A 21,404-nucleotide genomic window follows, 5' to 3' on the forward strand; every position below is an offset into this window, starting at 1 on the left:
ATTCAACATTTCAACAGTTTTTCTCGGTGAGGCATACGTGCCAATTGTCGACATTTTCAGCTGACAGTCAGTGTTGCAACCCATACGTTAATTCACTCTCACAAAGAAAAATTGCTTTTTTCATTGGATTGCAACTTGTTAAATATCAACTAATCTGATCGGTTGTGGGCAGGAATGGAAGCTGTGGACCAATCCAAACAGCTGTTACTTTCTCCCTCTGTTGGACGCACGCATGTGAATGAAGATGAAAAGATTTAAGACGAACTGTTAGGCCCCAATTTTCAGGCGGGCGGGGGCTGAAAAATCGCAGAAATAGAGGGTTGCGACCCCCCCGCCCGATTCCCCGCCCCGCCCGACTTTCGCCCCCGTGTTTCAGCGCGACCCGAATCAGTCCCGCCCGCAGCAGGCGGGAATGGTCGGTGGGAGCCTAATGATCAATTATTGGCATGTTTAATCCTATTTTCAGGGTCCCTTGCAATTTTCAGCCTTTCCCCACGTAAAACACGCCTGGTGGGAACACCGCTGATGAAACCTGGCGTGAACAAAGTTGGCTTGCTTGCTTTCAGCTGCAGGTCAATCAGGACTGAAGAGATTTAATCAGACAGCATTTGCAGGCTGCAGGACCTTGTTGCTGAAGGCTTGGGGCAACTTGTTGATGGCTTAGGCACAGCTGTGGAAGGTTGGAGCCTCACACACTTCTCCAGTGTGTGCTCCTGGGAAGCCCCTCTCACCACCCTAACTCAGCACCTCCTCAACGGAGGCATCTGCCAGAAGCATGGGAGGCCTTTTGTTCCTTCCCTTCCTGGCATTAGAGGATCTCCAACAGCAGAGGAGGCTGGAGCAACTCCAGCAACAGCAGCACCAGCAACAACAGCAGCACCAGCAGGAGCGGCAGGCTGCGGCTCAGCCACCTGAGGCAGCACAGGCCAGAAGGGGCCAGCGCATGGAAGGCCGTCGGCGCAGGAGATACCCCCCAAACAGGGTCTATAGACACAGGGTCAGCTACCTCAACATGACTGAGCAGCAGTGCCAGAGGCGGCTCCGACTTTTGCGAGAGGTTGCGCAATGCTGCAGCAAGACCTGGAGCCCAGAGCACCAGGTCCACACTCCTTACCAGTGGCCATCAAAGTCACCACCGCACTCAACTTTTATGCCTCAGGCTCCTTCCAGGGATCAGCAGCAGACATCAGCAGCATCTCCCAGACGGCCGCACACACTTGCATCAAACAGGTAACCGATGCCCTCTTTGCCCTCGCGCACAATCACATCCATTTCACCAGGGATCGCGCAAGTGTGAGGGCGCGAGCGCTTGGATTAGCTGGCAGACTTTCCAAGGGTGCAGGGTGATGTGCCTCAATAATTCCGAGACTCGAAGTTAGCAGAACAAAAACAAGGCTTTTATTAACTTAGAAAGTAACACGTAAGAGAGAGAGATGTCTTCCTTCTGGAGACTGAGGCCAGACTGAAGCTAGCTTACAAACGGGGCCAGGTATGGGCGGAGCCCTACACACAGCACATTCCAGTATACAATACAGCACATTCCAGTACACAATACAATGAGGTCTGGGGGAAGGGAAATGACACTGAAACCGATCTCAGTCACAGGCAGTGGTGAATGGAATATTTCATCACACAGGGCCTCATTGACTGCACACATGTGGCCCTCAGGGCACCCCACCGCAATCCAGGAGTTTTTGTCAACTGCAAGGGCTTCCACTCCCTTAACGTTCAGCTGGTGTGTGACCACAAGAAGGTGATTTTGCATGTTTGTGCCAAGTACCCTGGCAGCTGCCATGACTCCTTCATACTGCGCCAGTCTACTGTGCCTCCGCTATTCAGTCCGCCAAATGAACTTCAAGGATGGCTACTTGGAGACAAGGGATATCCCCTGCGCTCTTGGCTAATGACGCCGTTGAGGAGACCAGCCAGCGAAGCGGAGGAGCGCTACAATTCCAGCCACATTACCACCAGATGCATTATCGAGCAAACCATCGGATTGCTGAAGATGAGCTTCAGATGCCTCGATAGATCAGGTGGAGCCCTACAGTACTCATCAGCCAGGGTCTCCAAAATCGTTGTGGTGTGCTGTGTGCTTCACAACATGGCACAGTGTCATGGCTTGCCGATTCCGCAGGACCAAGAGACTCCTCACAGAGCCGCCTCAGATGAGGATGATGCTGAGGATGATGCTGAGGAGGAGGAGGAGGAGGAGGAGTAGGAGGACGAGGAGGATGGAAATGAGCATCCTGCAGAGGCCCACCAATCAGCGGCACTAGTGCACGAGAACATTGCTGGGCGGAATGCAAGGAACGCACTCATCCTGGGCAGATTTGCGTAGCCTGGTACATCAAACACTGCAGCCTCACTGCTTCTTAAATGACCATGGACAGTGGCCCATGCCTGCACATTCCTACCTATTTGACCAGCTTGCTGACATCTGCAAGTTATCCTAAGGCCTCTATGTGATATCCCCATTCGCCAAATGACAGACGCCATAACTGCAGCAGTTGCCACCAGATTTTTTATGTACAGGAAACTGATGGCATTAAAACTATTTACAAGACTTTTCACCCAAGTGACTACCCTTGTGACTAGTGGTGCTTTATTTTTCTCTTATGCGTGCTCCTACGTAGCGGTACCCCTGTGGCTTCAGCAGTTGTGGAGGCCCCTTGCTCACTTCCCTGCTGCGCCTGTCTCAACACCTTTGGCGGGCATCCTCTGGGGTGGCGAGCCTGTGAGGGCTCGCCAGCAGTCTGCTGCTCCTGCGGCTGTGCAGGGCTTGAGACTCCTATCTCACTGGGGTGTGGACTCCGGCGGGGCTCTGACCGAGGGTTCTGAAATGGAGGTGTGAGTGCATGGAGAGGAGCCTCCACTTCCTTGAGGTGTGCCAACAACCTCCCTCTCATGGGTCAGCTCCCCCTCAGCGCCTGCAAGTGGCTGGAGAGCACCTTGCTGCACATCAGGGGGGTCATGGGTGTTAGATCCGGGTATCTTAATGTTGTGTCCTTCAATAATCAGAGAAAAGACTGCAGGGAACGATCAACAGGTGTTTATTGAATGAGGGTTCAAACTGCAACTGACTGTACAGATCACTACTCAGGTTTATATACAGGTGTGGTCACTGCCGGTACTACAGGATACAGGAGCTGTAAAAAGTAGTTCTCCCCCTTAAAGGTACATACATTACAATTCCTCCCCTTTTAGATTAACAGTACCATAACACTCATTTAACAATTAAATATCAAACTAATTACAATTAACACTTTTAACATGCAACATTAACTGAAAATAGTCTATTTATAAATTCAGTCTTTGGGGAGGCTTCCTGATTCTTTCTGGATAACGCCTTTCCTGAGTGTCTCGCTCTTGGTGCGGAGGCGATTCTAGCACCCTGTCGTCAGTTGATTCATCAGCTTCCAATGCTATTGTTTCTGAGGTAGATGCGACCTGTACATCGGGTTCCTCACCAGGTACGTATGGCCGAGACATGGGGTTGACTCGTTCCTGTGACTCTAGGATCTGGTCAGCATGGCGTCTCACGATGCTCTCCCCAACGTCCACTGTGTACATTAGTGGCCCCTGCCGTGTGCATATCGTTCCTGGTTGCCATTTCTCTGTTCGGTAGTCGCGGGCCAAGACTGGTTGCCCTACATTGAAGCTCCTTGTTGGCTTCTCATTGATGTGCTGGAATTGCTTATTCTCAACATCTCTTCGTACATTTGGTCTGAGCAAATCCAGACGAGATCTCAACCTTCGGTTAAAGAACATCATGGCCGGGGCCTGGTTGGTGACTGCATGTGTCGCATTTCTGTAGGCTAACAGGAAATTGTCCACCTTATGCTGCAGTGGAATGTCGTCCTCGCACATGGCCTTTACTGCTTTTTTAAAGGTTTGTACGAACCTCTCAGCCAATCCATTTGTGGCTGGATGATATGGGGCGGATGTGTAATGCCTTACCCCATTCCTTTTCATAAATCTTCCAAACTCTTCGGACACAAACTGTGGTCCGTTATCAGAGCAAATCTGCTCTGGCAAGCCGTTCCTGGCAAAAATGGTCCGTAGGACTGCAATAGTTTTCTCTGTGGTGGTGTAGGACATTTTGATCACCTCAGGCCATTTCGAGTGCGCATCCACGGCTATTAAAAACATTGAGTCCATGAATGGACCAGCAAAATCAATATGCACCCGTTGCCATGGAGATGAGGGCCACTCCCATGGGTGTAGAGGGGCATGTGGTGGTGCATTTTGGACCTTCTGGCATTCTGAGCAGCTCTTTGTCAGGTCCTCGATTTGCTGATCGATCCCTGGCCACCACACATAAGCCCTAGCAAGGCTTTTCATTTTCACCCCTCCCAGATGACCTTCGTGAAGCTCATTGAGCACTCTCTCCCTTAACTTGGGTGGAATTACCACTCGGGATCCACACATCAAGGTCCCCTGGCATACTGACAGCTGTTCTCTTCTGGATGAGAATGCTGGCAACAGTGAGTCACCATGTGCTGGCCATCCCTTCACTGTCAAATCATATACCCGAGACAGTGTCGGGTCATTTCGGGTCTCCTTCTCTATACCAGCGTTAGTTACTGGCAAGCGTTCAATTATAGTCGAATGAAATATTTCGACAGGATCCACTGCTGGTGTTTCCTCCACAGTAGGCAGTGGCAGGCGTGATAGCCCATCAGCGTTTCCATGCAGTTTCGTGCCCTTATACTCGCTATCATATTGGTGCGCCCCTAGAAAAAGGGACCATCTTTGTAGCCGTTGCGCAGTCATCACCGGAACGCCCTTCTTTGGATTAAAGATGGAGGCAAGTGGTTGGTGGTCAGTCAGCAAGGTGAACTTCTGCCCGTGCAGATAGTGATTGAACTTTTTCACTCCCCACACTAGGCTGAGGGCCTCCCTGTCAATCTGGGCGTAGTTACGCTCGGCTGAGGTTAGTGACCGAGACGCAAAGGCTACTGGCCTCTCCGAGCCGTCCGGGAATTTGTGCGACAGCACCACTCCAATGCCATAGGGTGATGCATCACACGCTAACCGAATTGGTAGTGCTGGGTTGAAATGAGCCAACACCTCTTTTGATGTGATCAATGCTTTGCTCTTCTGGAAAGCTCGTTTACATTCATCACTCCACTTCCATGGTACCCCCGTTTGCAGTCGGGTGTTCAGTGGGTGTAGTACGGTAGACAAATTTGGCAAGAACTTATGGTAGTAGTTCACCAGCCCGAGGAAAGACCTCCGTTGTGACACATTTTCCGGTGCTGGAGCCTTGACTACTGCCTCAATCTTTTCAGGGGACTTATGTAACCCCTCTTTATCAATAACGTGGCCACAATATGAGATCTGCTTCTGGAAAAACTCGCATTTGTGGCGATTAGCTCGGAGACCATATTCCTTCACTCTAGTGAGCACCTGCTCCAGGTTGGCGAGGTGATCACTGTCATTTTTGCCCGTGACCAGGATGTTGTCCAAATAACACTGGGTCCCTGGAATCCCTTGCAGGACTTGTTCCATTGCCCTTTGCCAAATAGCTGGAGCTGATGCTACCCCGAACACCAGCCGGTTGTATTGGTAGAGACCTTTATGAGTGTTGATCGTGAGGTACTGTTTCGAGGCTTCTTCTACCTCCATTTGCAGGTACGCCTGGGCCAGATCAATCTTAGTGAAGCGTTTCCCTCCAGATAGCGAGGCGAAAATATCTTCAATCCGCGGAAGCGGATATTGTACAGTGTGAAGGACTGGGTTCACTGTCACCTTAAAATCCCCACAGATGCGAACCTTCTTTGGTTCCCCAGGCGTATTACTCAATGACCTCTTCATTACAGGAACGATGGGTGTAGCCCACTCGCTCCAGTCCACTTTGGACAGTACTCCTGAACGTTCCAAACCTTCCAGCTCTGCTTCGACGGCTGGGCGGAATCGCATAAGGCACCGGTCTGGCCTTAAAAAAAACTTTGGGCTTGCATTTTCCTCTATTTTGATCGTCGCTGTTATGCCTTTTAGTGTTCCGCGTCCCTGCTGGAACACTTCTTGTGCGTCAGTTAGCATTTTTGACAGTTGTCCAGGTGTGACGTCGTCATCCTTTTTGGCATCTACAGTCAGTGCTTGTATGGAATGCCAATCTAGCTGTATCTTACGGATCCATTCACGTCCTAGTAGTGGTGGTCCTCCATCTGGCAATACATATAGGTCCATTTTTGCTGTTTCCTTGCCGTTATATATAACGTTCACCCTTATTTTTCCTTTGGGGTAGACCTTTTTGCCCCGTGTACGTCTTCAAGACAATCTTTCTATCTCTCAAGGGTATATGTGAGAATAGCCGCTTGTAGTCCCTTCGGTTTATGACTGTTAGGGCTGATCCTGTGTCCAATTCCATTTTCACTTGGACGCCTGCTATCTTTAGCGTGACCCAGATAGTTTGGTGATCCTCCATTTTGATCACATTATGTAGTTTCAGACAACCCAGCTCCTTGCTTCCGGAGTCTGTATCACTCTTCTGTTCGTCTGAACTACTCTCCGTCACCTTATGTACCTTCTTGTACTTCTCCTGTGGAGATTTCTTGCTGCTGGTTTTCTGTCCCGACCTGCAGACTCTTGCTATGTGTCCTACTTTTCCACACTGTCTGCACACTTTGTCCTTGAACCAACAATCATTATGGTCGTGTGTTGTTCTGCCGCAGCGATAGCACTTCACTGTTCCGTATGACATTTCATTTGTGCCATATTCTTGCGGTCTCTGTTGTATCTCTGCAGCGCCTTGTGCGGCTGCTTCATGTGATACTGCAATGCTGAAAGCCTTGTCCAGCGTAAGATCCTTTTCTGATAGAAGCCGTTTCTGGGTTCCTTCACTTTGAAGCCCACACACAAACTTGTCCCTTAAAGCATCTGCTAGTCCCGTTCCAAACTGGCAGTGTTTCGATAGCTTGCGCAGTTCCGTTAAATACTCAGCATTACTTTCACCTTTATGCTGGTTCCTTTTGTGAAACTTAAATCTTTCTGCTATCAGCAGCGGTGTGGGGTTTAAGTGGTCCTGTAGGATTGACACTATGTTTTCAAAATCCTTTTCTACTGGCTTCTCTGGGGTTACTAGGTTTCGTAGTAAGCCATACATTTTTGCACCCATTGAATTCAACAATACCAGCGCTTTCTTGTCATCTGGCACTTCATTCGCCTTGCAGTATACTTCTATGCGTTCGACATATGTCGTCCAATCTTCGACTTCATTGTCGAACGCTGTGATACTGCCACTCTTCGGCATTTTTGGGTGTGGTTAGACTGGCTTAAACTGGCGTCTCCCGCGCTTTCCTTTCTTCCCCGCTGCGGCTTTAAATGGCGTCTCCCACGCTTTCCTTTCTTCCCCGCTGCGGCTTAAAATGGCGTCTCCCGCGCTTTCCTTTCTTCCCCGCTGCGGCTTAAAATGGCGTCTCCCGTGCTGCTGCCAACACCGCTCTCGGCGGTCCTCGTGGCAAATGGCGACGCCCTGTGGGTTTCGTGTGCTGCTCCTGCGCTGCTGCCAATGCCGCTCTCTGCGGTCCTCATGGCAATGGCAGCGCCTCGCGTTTTCCTGCGCGCCTCTCTCCCCCGTTGACGCTGCTCGGCCCTTGAACACCGGCTGCGCTCTGCTCTCTCTCGCCTCTCTCCCCCGTTGACGCTGCTCGGCCCTTGAACACTAGCTGCGCTCTGCTCTCTCTCGCCTCTCTCCCCCGTTGACGCCACTCGGTCCTGAACACCGACTGCGCCCTGTGCGCTCTGCCCTCTCTCTCTCGCCCGTCGACGCTGCTCGGCCTTTTTCTGTGCCGCTCGGTCGGCTCTAGCCGCCGCTGTCCGGGAAGGGTCTGCGCAGTACCTGTTGCCAGCTCGTTTCGCTGGACCACCGTGACTGGAAAGCCAAGCCTGGCTCTCGACAGCCTCCCCTGCGATGCCCGTGCTTCTGGACTCGACCTCCTACCACTGTTCTCCAGCAGCGAATCCCTGGGAGGTGATGCAGAGTTGCAGGTAGGTTCGAATCTTTGTCGACGCCAATGTTAGATCCGGGTATCTTAATGTTGTGTCCTTCAATAATCAGAGAAAAGACTGCAGGGAACGATCAACAGGTGTTTACTGAATGAGGGTTCAAACTGCAACTTACTGTGCAGATCACTACTCAGGTTTATATACAGGTGTGGTCACTGCCGGTACTACAGGATACAGGAGCTGTAAAAAGTAGTTCTCCCCCTTAAAGGTACATACATTACAATGGGGACCCGTCTCAGCACTGGAAGTCCTGCTCAGAGGGACTTCCATGAAGGTCTGGTTTCGGTGCTCAATAGAGCCCATCGCTCCTTAAGAGATGCCATTCTATTCAGAGCACTCACCATGTTTTCAATACCCTGGTGACTGAGCTCCTCCATGGCCGCAGCCCTCCTCTCCTCAGCTGCAGCCCTCCTCTCCTCGGCCACAGCCCTCCTCTCCTCGGCTGCAGCCCTCCTCTCCTCGGCAGTAGCCAGCCTTACCACGGAGGTTGCCAACCTTTCCGTGGTGATGCTTTCATGCGCCAATGACTCCAATAAGGCTCTGCTCATGCTCGCCATGGACTCCTCCATTCGCTCCACACTCACAGCGACCCTGGAGACAAAACCTGCCAGAGACTCCTGCATCTGTGCATGGAGATCCATCACCTCCACTCTTGCGGATGGACCCAGAGGCATAGGGTCGACATGCAGCTGAGCTGAGCTGGCAGAGGCCTGCGCCCTCCGACGAGGACTCTCCACTGCTGTCCCTGTCTCCACACTCTGCTGATGCTCACTTGTGAGCTGTGATACACCAGGTGACAACACTACTCTATGTCCTGAAGGTCCCACCGAGGTGTGAGTGTCTGCGCTGGTGCTGGGTGCGCTTACTTCTGCTGACGCTGCGCCCTCAAAGGCTGGAGCTTCCTCTGAGGAGTCTGGCTGCAAAGCCTCTTCCTCCTCGGCAGTGGCGATGGGGGCTCCGGATGATCCTGTGGGGGAGTAAAGGAAAGAGTTAGAGATGTGATGCCAAGGCTACTTGCACATTGCATTTGGCAGATGCTCATAAGTCCAAATGATGTGGCTCCAGAATCATATCAGCAACTCATGCTATGTCAATGAGAGAGATGGGGAACTATTCTGTCACCAGCTTGCGGGATTGCTCCTGTCTCTCCTGCCCCAGCATCCACAGGCACGTCAGCCCCAGCAATCTCGATCGCAGCTTCCTCTCAGGGGCTCAGGTGGGCGATTAAGGGTGGTCCTCCTCCAGTCCTCGCACGCTCTTGTCTATTGTGAGCTCCCTTTTCCTGCAATGAGGGAGACAAGTGGAGTTTGAGTGAGAGTGCAGGAGTGAGTGTAGAGATTACATAGCATAGATACTTAGAAGGAGACAAAGATGTTGTGAGGCTGCAAGACCAAGGGCCCTCCCTGTGTGTTGTCAGTTGTGTTCCAAGCATCAGAGTGAGAGGCAGGGTGAGGGCTGCATGGTGGAATAGTTAAGTGACTGTGATCATAGAGAGATAGGGAATGGGTAAGGGTGCATGGCTGTGACTGTGAAGTGGGATGTGGAGGAAGTGATTGCTGAAGCTGAGTGCTGTTGGGGAAAGGCAATGGGGATCAGGTTGAGGGTGATGGAAACTTCGTACTTACTTTCCCTGTGCGGTGAAGGTCATGGAAGCGCTTCCTGCACTGCATCCAGGTGCGACGGGTGACACCCAGAGAGTTTACCTCTGCAGCCACCTCCATCCAGGCAGCCCTGGTCTCTTTGGGAGGCCTCTTCCTCCCTGAGCGAGGGTAGAGGACCTCCCTGTGGGCCCTTACCCCATCCACCAATGTCTGGAGCGACGTCTCGTCGAATTTGGCGGCAGCTCGGCCTCTGCCGCTGGCAGCAGCTGGTGCAGGCTCCTCTGCCATTCTGCAAGACTGGTTGAGAAGCCTGCATAGGTTGAGAAGCTTGCTGGACACTTTAAAAGCACCACGAATGATGACATCATACTGTGGGGCTTTCTGACTGGAAATGGACAATTAGCAAGGCTGTCCACACGTTGGAACTTAATTGGCCACTTGAGGGAAAATTGCGTGCGGCTGGCTGACCCATTTTTTTTCGGGTCGGAACCTGACATTCGGGGAACCCGAAAATTTCCCGCACGATCGGGAAAATCGGGGCCTTAGTTTCTAAAAGTTGCCATGATAGGGCACTTACTTAGTGTTTCTCCCCAACATAAGAATTAGGAGCAGGAGTCGGCCATACGGCCCCTCGAGCCTGCTCCGCCATTCAATAAGATCATGGCTGATATTCTACCTCAACTCCACTTTCCTGCCCGATCCACATATCCCTTGATCCCCTTAGTGTCCAAAACTCTCTGATCTCTGTCTTGAATATACTCAATGACTGAGCATTCACAGCCCTCTGGGGTAGAGAATTCCAAAGATTCACCACCTTCTGAGTGAAGAAATTTCTCCTCATCTCAGTCTTAAAAGGCCGATCCCTTATCCTGAGACTATACCCCCTGGTTCTAGACTCCCCAGCCAGGGGAAACAGGCTCTCAGCATCTACCCTGTCAATCCCTCTGAGAATTTTATATATGTCCCTAAAGAAGTTATACATAACAAATTGCTAAAATTCAACTTTAAGGAAAGTAAAAATGTTTTTTTTAAGAAGTTTCTGTGGTATGCCAGACTGTTGTCTTATGTGAAGCTTTGTTTCAACATTGGCTGCAGCTACTTTTCGAGAGAAGGAGGGTGTTCCTGGTATCGATGCATTAACTGGCATTATTTGACCATTCTCACCACTGCTTTTGCTGAATTGTTAGAGTTTGAAAATAAGTCAGGGAATGAGGTTGGAGTGGTGATGAGTTATACTTAATTTTGAAAGATTACAGTGAGATTCCCGTATTGAAGATTTCACTACACTGTACTAATGTGATGTGTGATGCAGCTTGCTCATCGGTTTTTGGGTGGGTTGGTCGTTATGTCTGTGACTTTGAAACTGGTTTTTCAGTTTAGTTTGTGTGCATTTAGTGCAGGTTCTTCTGTTATCATTCAGCAACTAGGGAGAGAGGCCGCACTAGCCATATCAGAAAAGAAAGACTCGCATTTTTATAGTGTCTTTCACAACCACCGGATGACCCAAAGCGCTTTACAGCCAATGAAATACTTTTTGAAGTATAGTCAAAAGACAGGCATCACCAATCAGAAACTGTACTGCGATTGTTATTTATAGAGATGGTCAGGGAATTTTCGTAGCAAATGTAAGCTTTTAAAAAAATAATCTAACTCCAACTGATTTTTTAACCACAGCAATTTTAGAATGAAAGAAAGACTTGCATTTATGTAGCGCCTTTCACGACCACCGGACGTTTCAAAGCGCTTTTACAGCCAATTAAGTACTTTTTGAAGTGTAGTCACTGTTGTAGGAAACGGGGCAGCCAATTTGCGCACAGCAAGCTCCCACAAACAGCAATGTGATAATGACCAGATCATCTGAGTTTTTTTAGTGATGTTAATTGAGGGATAAATACTGGCCAGGATACCAGGAATAGCTCCCCTGCTCTTCTTTGAAATAGTGCCATAGGATCTTTTACGACCTCGGTTTAATGTCTCATCTGAAAGACGGCACCTCCGACAGTGCAGCACTCCCTCAGCACTGCACTGGAGTGTCAGCCTAGGTTTTTGTGCTCAAGTCTCTGGAATGGGACTTGAACCCACGACCTTCGGACTCAGCGACCAGGGTGCTACCAACTGCGCCACGGCTGACACTTAAACATCTTAAACAGTCAACATCTATCCGGAAATGTGAGGAGTGACATTAGTGATGAATGAAAGTATAATACACTGGAAGCAGTCAGTCAGCTCTACCTGAGAGCACATATTCAGATCCGTGCATATGTTCATACAAACTGTTTTTATGTAACAAAAACAAAATACTACGGATGCTGGATGTAGTGTATGTGCCTTTAAGAGCCCCCTGTGTACTGTAATGCCGGTAATGGCCACTCGGGCTATATAAGCCTGTATATTGTGTTGTATCAGTTAGTTCCCCTCCAGACTTTGTCCAGTAAACACCTGTAAACCAACTCCTGCCTTCAGTGTCTCTATTAACACACGGATACAACAGTGGCGACGAATTGGAAACGGACTTACCTGCATTTCGGCAGCACCTCAAGGACATCGATTCCTCAGACGTCCAAAGTCGAAGAAAAGCAAGAAAAACAAAACAAAACTGTGGTTTCACCAGCTAGCCGAGCTGGTGGCAGGTACTGCAATAATCCTTCCTGGGCGACGGGCTGGGGCTCCATCCGCTGGCTCTGCAGCGAGGCCGAGCAGCAAAGGCGGAGGCAAACAGAAACATAGGGGGGGAGCACTCGGGAGACGGCCGGCGCTGCAAAGCAGGTCAGCGTTCGGACCTAGCAGAGGGGGGGAAAAGTCCCAGAGAGTCCGGCGGGAAGGAGTCTCCACCTGTAAATAATTTTTTTTTTTTAAACTGCGGAAAACAGCGTTGTCAGCAGCAGCAGCGGCGGGAAAGCGCAGGAAGAGCCATATTTTTTCTGCAGGAAAAAAAAGGAAAGCGCGGGAAGCGCCATTTTTTTCCCAAGATGCCTAAGGCTGGCAATATTGATGCTTTTGATAACGATATAGAGGATTGGACCACATATGTGGAAAGAGTGGAGGTATATTGCACAGCAAATGGAATAGAAAATGATAAAAAGGCGTCAGTACTTCTAAATCTAATGGGCGCAAAGACGTACAGGCTGTTACGAAACTTAATCACTCCAGCCAAACCGATGGACAAGAATTTTAAGGAGATTGTTGATACCCTACACTGCCAATTCGGGGCAGGACTGGCAGATTCTCTACGAGACAAATTCATCTGCGGTCTTCTAAGTGAAGGAACACAAAAAAGGCTACTTTCTGAGAAAGATTTGACACTGGACAAGGCTTTCAGTGCAAGAGGAGCTGCAGAGATACAGCAAAAGCCACAGGACTTCGGCACCCATGAAATGACACGGGGTTTCGAGAGATGTTATCGCTGCGGCAGATCCACCCATGATCAGAGGGACTGCTGGTTCAAGGACAAAGCATGCAGGCAATGTGGAAAGATGGGACACATTACACGTGTATGCCAATCTGGAAACAAAAAATCCACTGACAGAAAAAAAATCAATAAGGAAAAGTACAGAAAGGTACAAATGATGACAGACAGTAGCTCCGACGACCAGAAGAGCGATAGCGACTCCGGAAACAAGAGACTAAGCTCTCTCAAATTACATAATGTAATTGCCAAAGAAGATTACCAGACCATTTGGGTTACCCTCACGATAGCGGGGTCCCCAGTTAAAATGGAGCTAGATACAGGATCAGCTCTGACCGTCATAAATAGACGGGATTATGAGCGGCTATTTCCGCATATACCTTTGAAAGACACATCCATTGTCTTGAAAACATATACGGGGCAGAAAGTATACCCCAAAGGGAAAATAAAGGTGGCTGTTGTATACAACGGCAAGGAAATACAGAAGTTGTATTTATACGTTCTGCAAGATGGTGGTCCACCGCTGTTGGGACGTGAATGGATCAGGAAGATACGTTTGGACTGGCACTCCATTCAGGCACTGACGGTGACCAATAAGAAAAAAAATGATGATGACACCATACCTGAACGATTAAAAGACATCTTGGCCAACGCCAAAGAAGTGTTCCAACAGGAACTAGGAACCTTGAAAGGCATCACCGCCTCAATAAAGGTGGAAGATGCGGCAATTCCCAAGTTTTTTAAGGCAAGGCCGGTGCCATACACAATTCGTCCAGCAGTCGAGGCAGAGCTGGAGAATTTGGAAAAGACAGGCGTGTTATCCAAGATAGATTGGAGCGAGTGGGCAACACCCATCGTCCCGGTCATGAAGAAAACATTAAATAATGATAAATCTGAAGAACAGAGAAAAATTCGCATCTGTGGGGGCTTCAAGGTGACTGTAAACCCAGTCCTTCACACGGTACAGTATCCTCTTCCGAGGATAGAAGATATTTTCGCCTCACTATCCAGAGGGAAACGTTTCACAAAAATTGACTTGGCACAGGCATATCTACAGATGGAGGTTGAGGAGGCCTCTAAAAAGTATCTCACAATAAACACACACAAAGGCCTGTACCAGTACAATCGACTGGTTTTCGGAATAGCATCAGCTCCAGCTATCTGGCAAAGAGCTATGGAAGAAGTCCTGCAAGGGATTCCTGGGACTCAATGCTACCTAGATGACATCCTTGTAACAGGAGAAAACGACAATGAACACCTTGCCAATTTGGAGAAGGTGCTCACTAGGCTGAGAGAACGGGGCCTACGAGCAAACTGCCCCAAGTGCGAATTTTTCCAGAAACAAATATCATATTGTGGCCACATAATTAATGAAGAAGGGTTGCATAAGTCCCCTGAGAAAATTGAAGCGGTCATAAAAGCACCAGCACCTGAAAATGTCTCACAATTAAGGTCGTTCCTGGGATTGATAAATTACTACCATAAATTTTTACCGAACTTGTCAACTGTTCTGCACCCTCTTAATGAACTGCTACAAACGGGAGTAATTTGGGAATGGAGCAAGGACTGTAAACGTGCCTTCCATAAATGTAAAGGCTTGATCACGTCCAAGGAAGTTTTGACTCATTACAACCCATCACTGCCAATCAGACTGGCATGCGATGCATCCCCTTACGACGTAGGAGCGGTATTATCACATAGATTCCCTGATGGCTCAGAACGGCCGATAGCTTTTGCGTCACGCTCATTGAACTCAGCTGAGCGTAACTATGCCCAGATCGACAGGGAAGCACTCAGCCTGGTATGGGGAGTGAAGAAATTCAACCATTACCTACACGGACAAAAATTTACCTTGTTGACTGACCATCAACCCCTCGTCTCCATATTCAACCCTAAAAAAGGTGTTCCCATTATGACAGCGCAAAGGCTACAGAGGTGGTCCCTTTTCCTAGGGGCACACCAATATGACATAGAATACAAAGGATCAAAACAGCATGGGAATGCTGATGGTTTATCGCGCCTACCGTTGCCAACGGTAGAAGAGGAACCTACAGTAGACCCAGTGGAGATGTTCCACTCAACCATAGTGGAATGTCTACCAGTAACAAATTCTGCCATTGAAAAGGAAACGAGAAATGACCCGACTCTCTCACGAGTCTACGATTTAACGGTGAAGGGATGGCCAGCACATGGCGAACCACTGTTGCCAGCATTCTCGCAAAGAAGAGAACAGCTGTCAGTGTGCCGAGGAACCTTGATGTGTGGATCCAGAGTGGTGATTCCACCCAAACTCCAGGATAAAGTGCTAAAGGAGCTTCACGAGGGGCATCTGGGTGGAGTGAAAATGAAGAACCTAGCCAGAGCGTTTGTGTGGTGGCCAGGTATCGATGGAGACATCGAAGAAATGACCAAGAGCTGCCTAGGATGCCAGAAGGTCCAAAACGCCCCACCACAAGCCCCTCTACATCCATGGGAGTGGCCCTCATCTCCATGGCAAAGGGTACACATCGACTTTGCTGGTCCATTTATGGACTCAATGTTCTTAATCGCGGTTGATGCACACTCCAAGTGGCCGGAGGCAATAAAGATGTCCTCCACCACCACGGAAAAAACCATCACAGTATTAAGGACCATATTTGCCAGGAATGGCCTGCCTGAACAGATCTGTTCTGATAATGGACCGTAATTTGTGTCCGAAGAATTCAGGAAGTTCTTAAAAAACAATGGGGTTAAGCACTACACGTCCGCCCCATACCATCCCGCCACCAATGGATTGGCTGAAAGGTTTGTCCAGACCTTCAAGAAGGCCATAAAGGCCATGGGTAATGAAGACATAAAACTTCAGCATAAGGTAGATAACTTCTTGTTTGCATACAGGAATGCAACACATATGGTTACAAACCAAACCCCCGCCATGATGTTCTTCAATAGAAGCCTAAGATGCCAGCTGGATTTGATCAAGCCAAACATCAGAAGGGACGTGGAGAACCGGCAATTTCAAGGCATGAATGAAAGGCCAACTAGAACCTTCCAGATAGGTCAACAAGTTTTGGCCCGGGACTACCGTACCGAGAAATGGCAGCCTGGAACTATTTGCACATGACTAGGACCGCTGATGTATACCGTGGACATTGGAGAAAGCATAATAAGGCGCCATGCTGACCAGATCATAGTCATCCGAAAAGGGACAACCTACACCACAACTCTATACGCCTAATGATGAAGTAGTGATACCCATAGTATCTCCCTCCGATCCGGTGATACTGGAACCAGATGAACCCGACACTGGCATTCAAGCCGAATCAACCTTGCCAAAAGAACCTACTACACCACCAGAAACTACTACACCACCGAGGCGTTATCCGGACCGAGTCAGGAAGCCTCCAGAGAGACTGACTTATAATTGATTAACTGCAGCAATGTGTAGATTATTGTTCTTGTAACATGTAATTAATGATTACTTAAAATATTATGTACTGGTTGGCTAAAAGGGGAGGAATTGTAGTGTATGTGCCTTTAAGAGCCCCCTGTGTACTGTAATGCCGGTAATGGCCACTCGGGCTATATAAGCCTGTATATTGTGTTGTATCAGTTAGTTCACCTCCAGACTTTGTCCAGTAAACACCTGTGAAACCAACTCCTGCCGTCAGTGTCTCTATTAACACACAGACACAACACTGGACATCTGAAATAAAAACAGAAAATGCTGGAAAATACAACAGGTCAGGCAGCATGTGTGGAGAGAGGAACAGAGTTAACGTTTCAGGTTGATGAACTTTCATTAGAATTATAACAACAACAACTTGTATTTATATAGCACCTTTAATGTAGTACAACATCCCAAGGCGCTTCACAGGAGTATTATAAAACAAAGGAGAGATTAGGGCAGGTGACCAAAAGCTTGGTCAAAAAGATGAACAAAGGGGTAGGTCTGTGATTGGGTGGAAGACAGGAGTGATTAAAAGAAAGACTTGCCTTTATATAGCGCCTTTCATGACCACCGGACGTCTCAAAGCGCTTTACAGCCAATGAAGTACTTTTGAAGTGGAGTTGCTGTTGTAATGTAGGAAATGTGATAATGACCAGATAATCTGTTTTTGTTATGTTGGTTGAGGGATAAATATTGGCCAGGACACCGGGGATAACTCCAGTACTCTTCTTCGAAATAGTGCCATGGGATCTTTTACGTCCACCTGAGAGAGTAGACGGGGCCTCGGTTTAACACCTCATCCAAAAGACGGCACCTCCGACAGTGCAACATTCCTTCAGCACCGCACTGGAGTGTCAGCCTAGATTTTTGTGCTCAAGTCTCTGGAGTGGGACTTGAACCAACAACCTTCCGACTCAGAGGTAAGGGTGCTGCCCACTGAGAAACGGCTGACACACAAATGTTAACAGGATGATGGCGCAAGGCAAAAGGGGGTGATAATGGGACAAGTAATGAAACAGAAGATGGAACCCTATTCTGCTGTAACCATTTAAACATCCTCAGGAGACATCTTTTTCTTTCTTTCCTTGTCCCATTACCACCACCTTTTGCCTGTTTTTATTTGTGTTTTTATGTACTTCAGTTTTGTCTGAATAATTGCAGTGTGTCATGGTTTTTATTTCCAGCATTAAAAAAAAATCTTTTTTTTGACATGGTCAAAATAGCTAAAAACTTCTGTTGGCAATAATAGCAAACAAACACTTTGTATGTTCGTATAACATTCCTCTGTCTGCTATTTTAACTCGGGCGTTAACCCGTTTAATTTCAGTGAACCGGTTCTGTCTGTGAATGTAGAATGCACTGCTGGTTAGAATTATTGTAGGTTTCAGTTCACAAATTTAATATGATGTATCTGGGATTAGATTCACAAGAGAAGAAACTGGACCCTGTAAAGTTTCTGCAACCGCTTTTATTTTCATATTTTAAATATCTGTGACCCTTCCAGGAAAAGAAGTATTTTTGGCTGGAAAGGCCACCTTACAATAGGCTCCAAAGTGATCCAAAATGGACTAAACCAATTGCCAAAAATTAAAATGATTGGTGGGGTGGGGGGGGGGGGTGGCAGTGGGGGGAAGCAGGTATCTCTCAGGCCTGCTAGAAAATAAATCTTGCGCATTTAGTACTTACATTCCCCGTCATTTCTAAATCCACCGCTGCTGAAAACTGGATATTTTGGACCTTTTCCCCTGCAATAAAAATGATCGAGTGTTGAGTACAGTTGCGACTTAAGTTATGGCAAGCTGTGTCCCACTACATTTGTAGTTCAAGTCATGTCCTCATGTGTTCTAAGGCCTCTATTCAGGCCTGTTGTTGCACTTTGGAAGCCATGGGTCAGATTTTTGACGCTCTGGGCCAGCATTCGCTAGCTTTCTAGGATAGCAAATATGGCGAGGAAAGAGATTTGATGGCTATAAAGAAGGACCATTGCCTGAAATGTACACACAGTGCACTTGTCTAGACCCATTCCTAAGATCACATTCTAATTCGTTTTCTCAAAGAATGCCATTAATTGTGAACCATTCAGTAGGTTTCAGACATATATACCTTTGTATTTGTGTAAATCCGTGTGGCCATTGTAATCTCCCCAGCAATTCTGAAGCTCAGCATTTTAAATGCTGCCCATCAATAATTGTTGTTGGCAATATTCTTCTGACAATGCTGCTTCCCTTTCCTTTATCTTGTTATGTTCTGCCTTTGGATGCATTTCAGGAGGAAAAGGCAATAATTGTGTCATCATTGCTGTCACTGTTTAATATCACAGGTAATAATTGCTACCGCGTGTTCTGTATTCTGCCGTTTTTCTGCCCTTTAGTAACTCGGAGTCCAACTATTTTTGTTTAAATGCATACTTAATATCAATTTGTCATGAACCATGTTGGTTCACTAATTATCTGTGTTCAGCTTTTTCATTTTTTCACCATTTAAGGAAAAGGTCAAAGTTGAAATGAACTTTGCTGAAAATAAATGTTACTGTAGCTGGCTGTGTCAGGTTAGTTGAGGTTGAGCTCTGGCTTAGTGCAGCTTGAGAAGTTTCCAAGAGTCTATAGAACTAATGCACCAAGCAAGTCTTTCCCCCATTCTCACCCCTTCATATCAAGTACAATATGCTCTTAACCGAGATTGGGACGGATGGAGCTAGACAGGCTATTTTCAGGTTCGGCTTGTCCAAAGAGAATGCTATCCACCTTAAACGTTCACTCCCTCCACCACCAGCGCACCGTGGCTGCAGTGTGTACCATCGACAAGATGCACTGCAGCAACTCACCAAGGCTTCTTCGGCAGCACCTCCCAAACCCACAACTTCTACCACCTAGAAGGACAAGGGCAGCAGGCGCATGGGAACACCACCACCTCCAAGTTCCCCTCCAAGTCACACACCATCCTGACTTGGAAGTATATCGCCGATCCTTCATCGTCACTGGCTCAAAATCCTGGAACTCCCTCCCTAACTGCTCTGTGGGATACCTTCACCACACGGACTGCAGCGGTCCAAGAAGGCGGTCCACTATCACCTTCTCAAGGGCAATTAGGGATGGGCAATAAATGCTGGCCTTGCCAGCGACGCCCGCATCCCAGCAGCAAATAAAAAAGAATTTTGTCTGTTTTATTATGGAAAAAAGTCATTAATAGTTTCTGTTATTGCAGACATACAAACATAAAGGGTACAAATAACAACTTATACTTATTTTGCATCTTTAATGTAACAAAATATCCCATGATACATCACAGAGGGGCTGATTGACCACCGGGGGGGCCTTGGGGGATGGCTAGGGAGGTGACCAAAACTAAGTTCAAGAGAGAGTTTTTTTTTGAGGAAGCTTTGCAGGTGGGCAGAGACATATCATGTTGGGGGAGAAGAAGCTGGTGAAAAGTAAGCAAGGACTGTATAATGGGTGAGTGCGACTTTATATAGTATAGGATATGGGCATCAGAGTTCTGAATGAGTTAGAGTTTGTATCGACGGGTGTAGCTCAGAAGGCTGGTAAAGAGAGCACTGGCAAAGGAAGAGTCAGTGATGTGGCTGAGGGTTTCAGTGGTGGTGGGGCTGAAGTAGATATGGAGGTAGGCGATGTTTCGGAGGTGGAAATGAATGATCTTGGTGATGTATGGTTTGAAGCTCAGCGTGGGATCAAGTAGGATACCAAGATTTCACACTGGTGGGCTCAACCTGTGTGAGCAGTCGGGGATGGGATTAAATGGGCAGCAAGGGTAGGGTTTCTAGTGAGAACTGAAGATTTTAAAAAAATGTTTAGTTGAAGGAAGTCCTTGCTCATCCACAACTTGATATTGGAGGTGCAGTCTGATAGTACATCAACAATCATTGAGCCTAGGAGCGTAATGGAGAAGTAAAGCTATGTGTCAATGTAAAATTACAATTAAAAGCTGAACCATGCTTACAGATGATCGTTAACTTATAAGTTGCCAGCTATTGTAAAGGTTAACCATACATTGAAGTTTAATTCACTTGCATTATTAAATCATGGAATGCTCCAGCACAGAAACAAGCCATTTGGCCTATCAAGTGTTTTGTCTCCACATGAACAATCTAGTCTAATCCCACTGTCCTGCTCATTCGCCACACTCTTTAACATTCCTTTTTCAAGCCACTATCTAATTCCCTTTTCAAAGAATTTATGGACTCTGCTTCATAAACGGTTTCTGGCAGACAATTCCACATTTTAATCCTGCCCTGCATGAATTGATTTTAACGTCCCTTTTCATTTTGTTACTATCTTAAAATTTGTGCCATCTCACTGAGCAGTGGAAACAATCACTCACTATTTACCTTTCACAACTCTCCCTAAACTTGAAGACCTCTATCGCCTTAACCTTCACAACTCCAGTAGAGAAAGCTCTAACATCTCAAGTCTCTTGTCGTAACTCATCCCTGGTAACATCCCAGTGAATTTACGTTGGACGTTTCCCATTGCTTTTATATCCTTCTTGTAATGGGGCACCCAAAATGTACACAATATTCCTTTTGCCAAAGAAATCTGGGCTGTTAAACTTTATCTCCCTTCAAGAGGTGACTATAGGTGTTCTATCTTGCGTACTTTAACTTGTATATGTTTTTTTTAAATGTCAGGGAATTACATTTTAATTTCTAAACTGATACCCGAACATTTCAACTTTTAAATGGCTGAATATTGACAAGTGTAGAGGATGTAAACTGCACTCACCAAGGGCCAGCATGCAGACGAGGAAGAGAATGGGCCAAGACTGGAACTCAGGAGGTGCTGAAGTGAAGTAAGGAGGTGCAAGAGATGGTCCCTTAATGTCTGAAGTGAAATTTGATAGTGATCTAAAATAATATTTTCTTTCTCGTAACCATTACCAATTCTTAACCAATTGGTCATGGGATTAGACGTGAGGGTTTTACAAATTTTAAAATGAAATA

Source organism: Somniosus microcephalus, chromosome 21 (assembly GCF_052327205.1).
Source record: "Somniosus microcephalus isolate GS21.2 chromosome 21, FLI_Smic_1.0, whole genome shotgun sequence".
Classification (NCBI taxonomy): domain Eukaryota; kingdom Metazoa; phylum Chordata; class Chondrichthyes; order Squaliformes; family Somniosidae; genus Somniosus; species Somniosus microcephalus.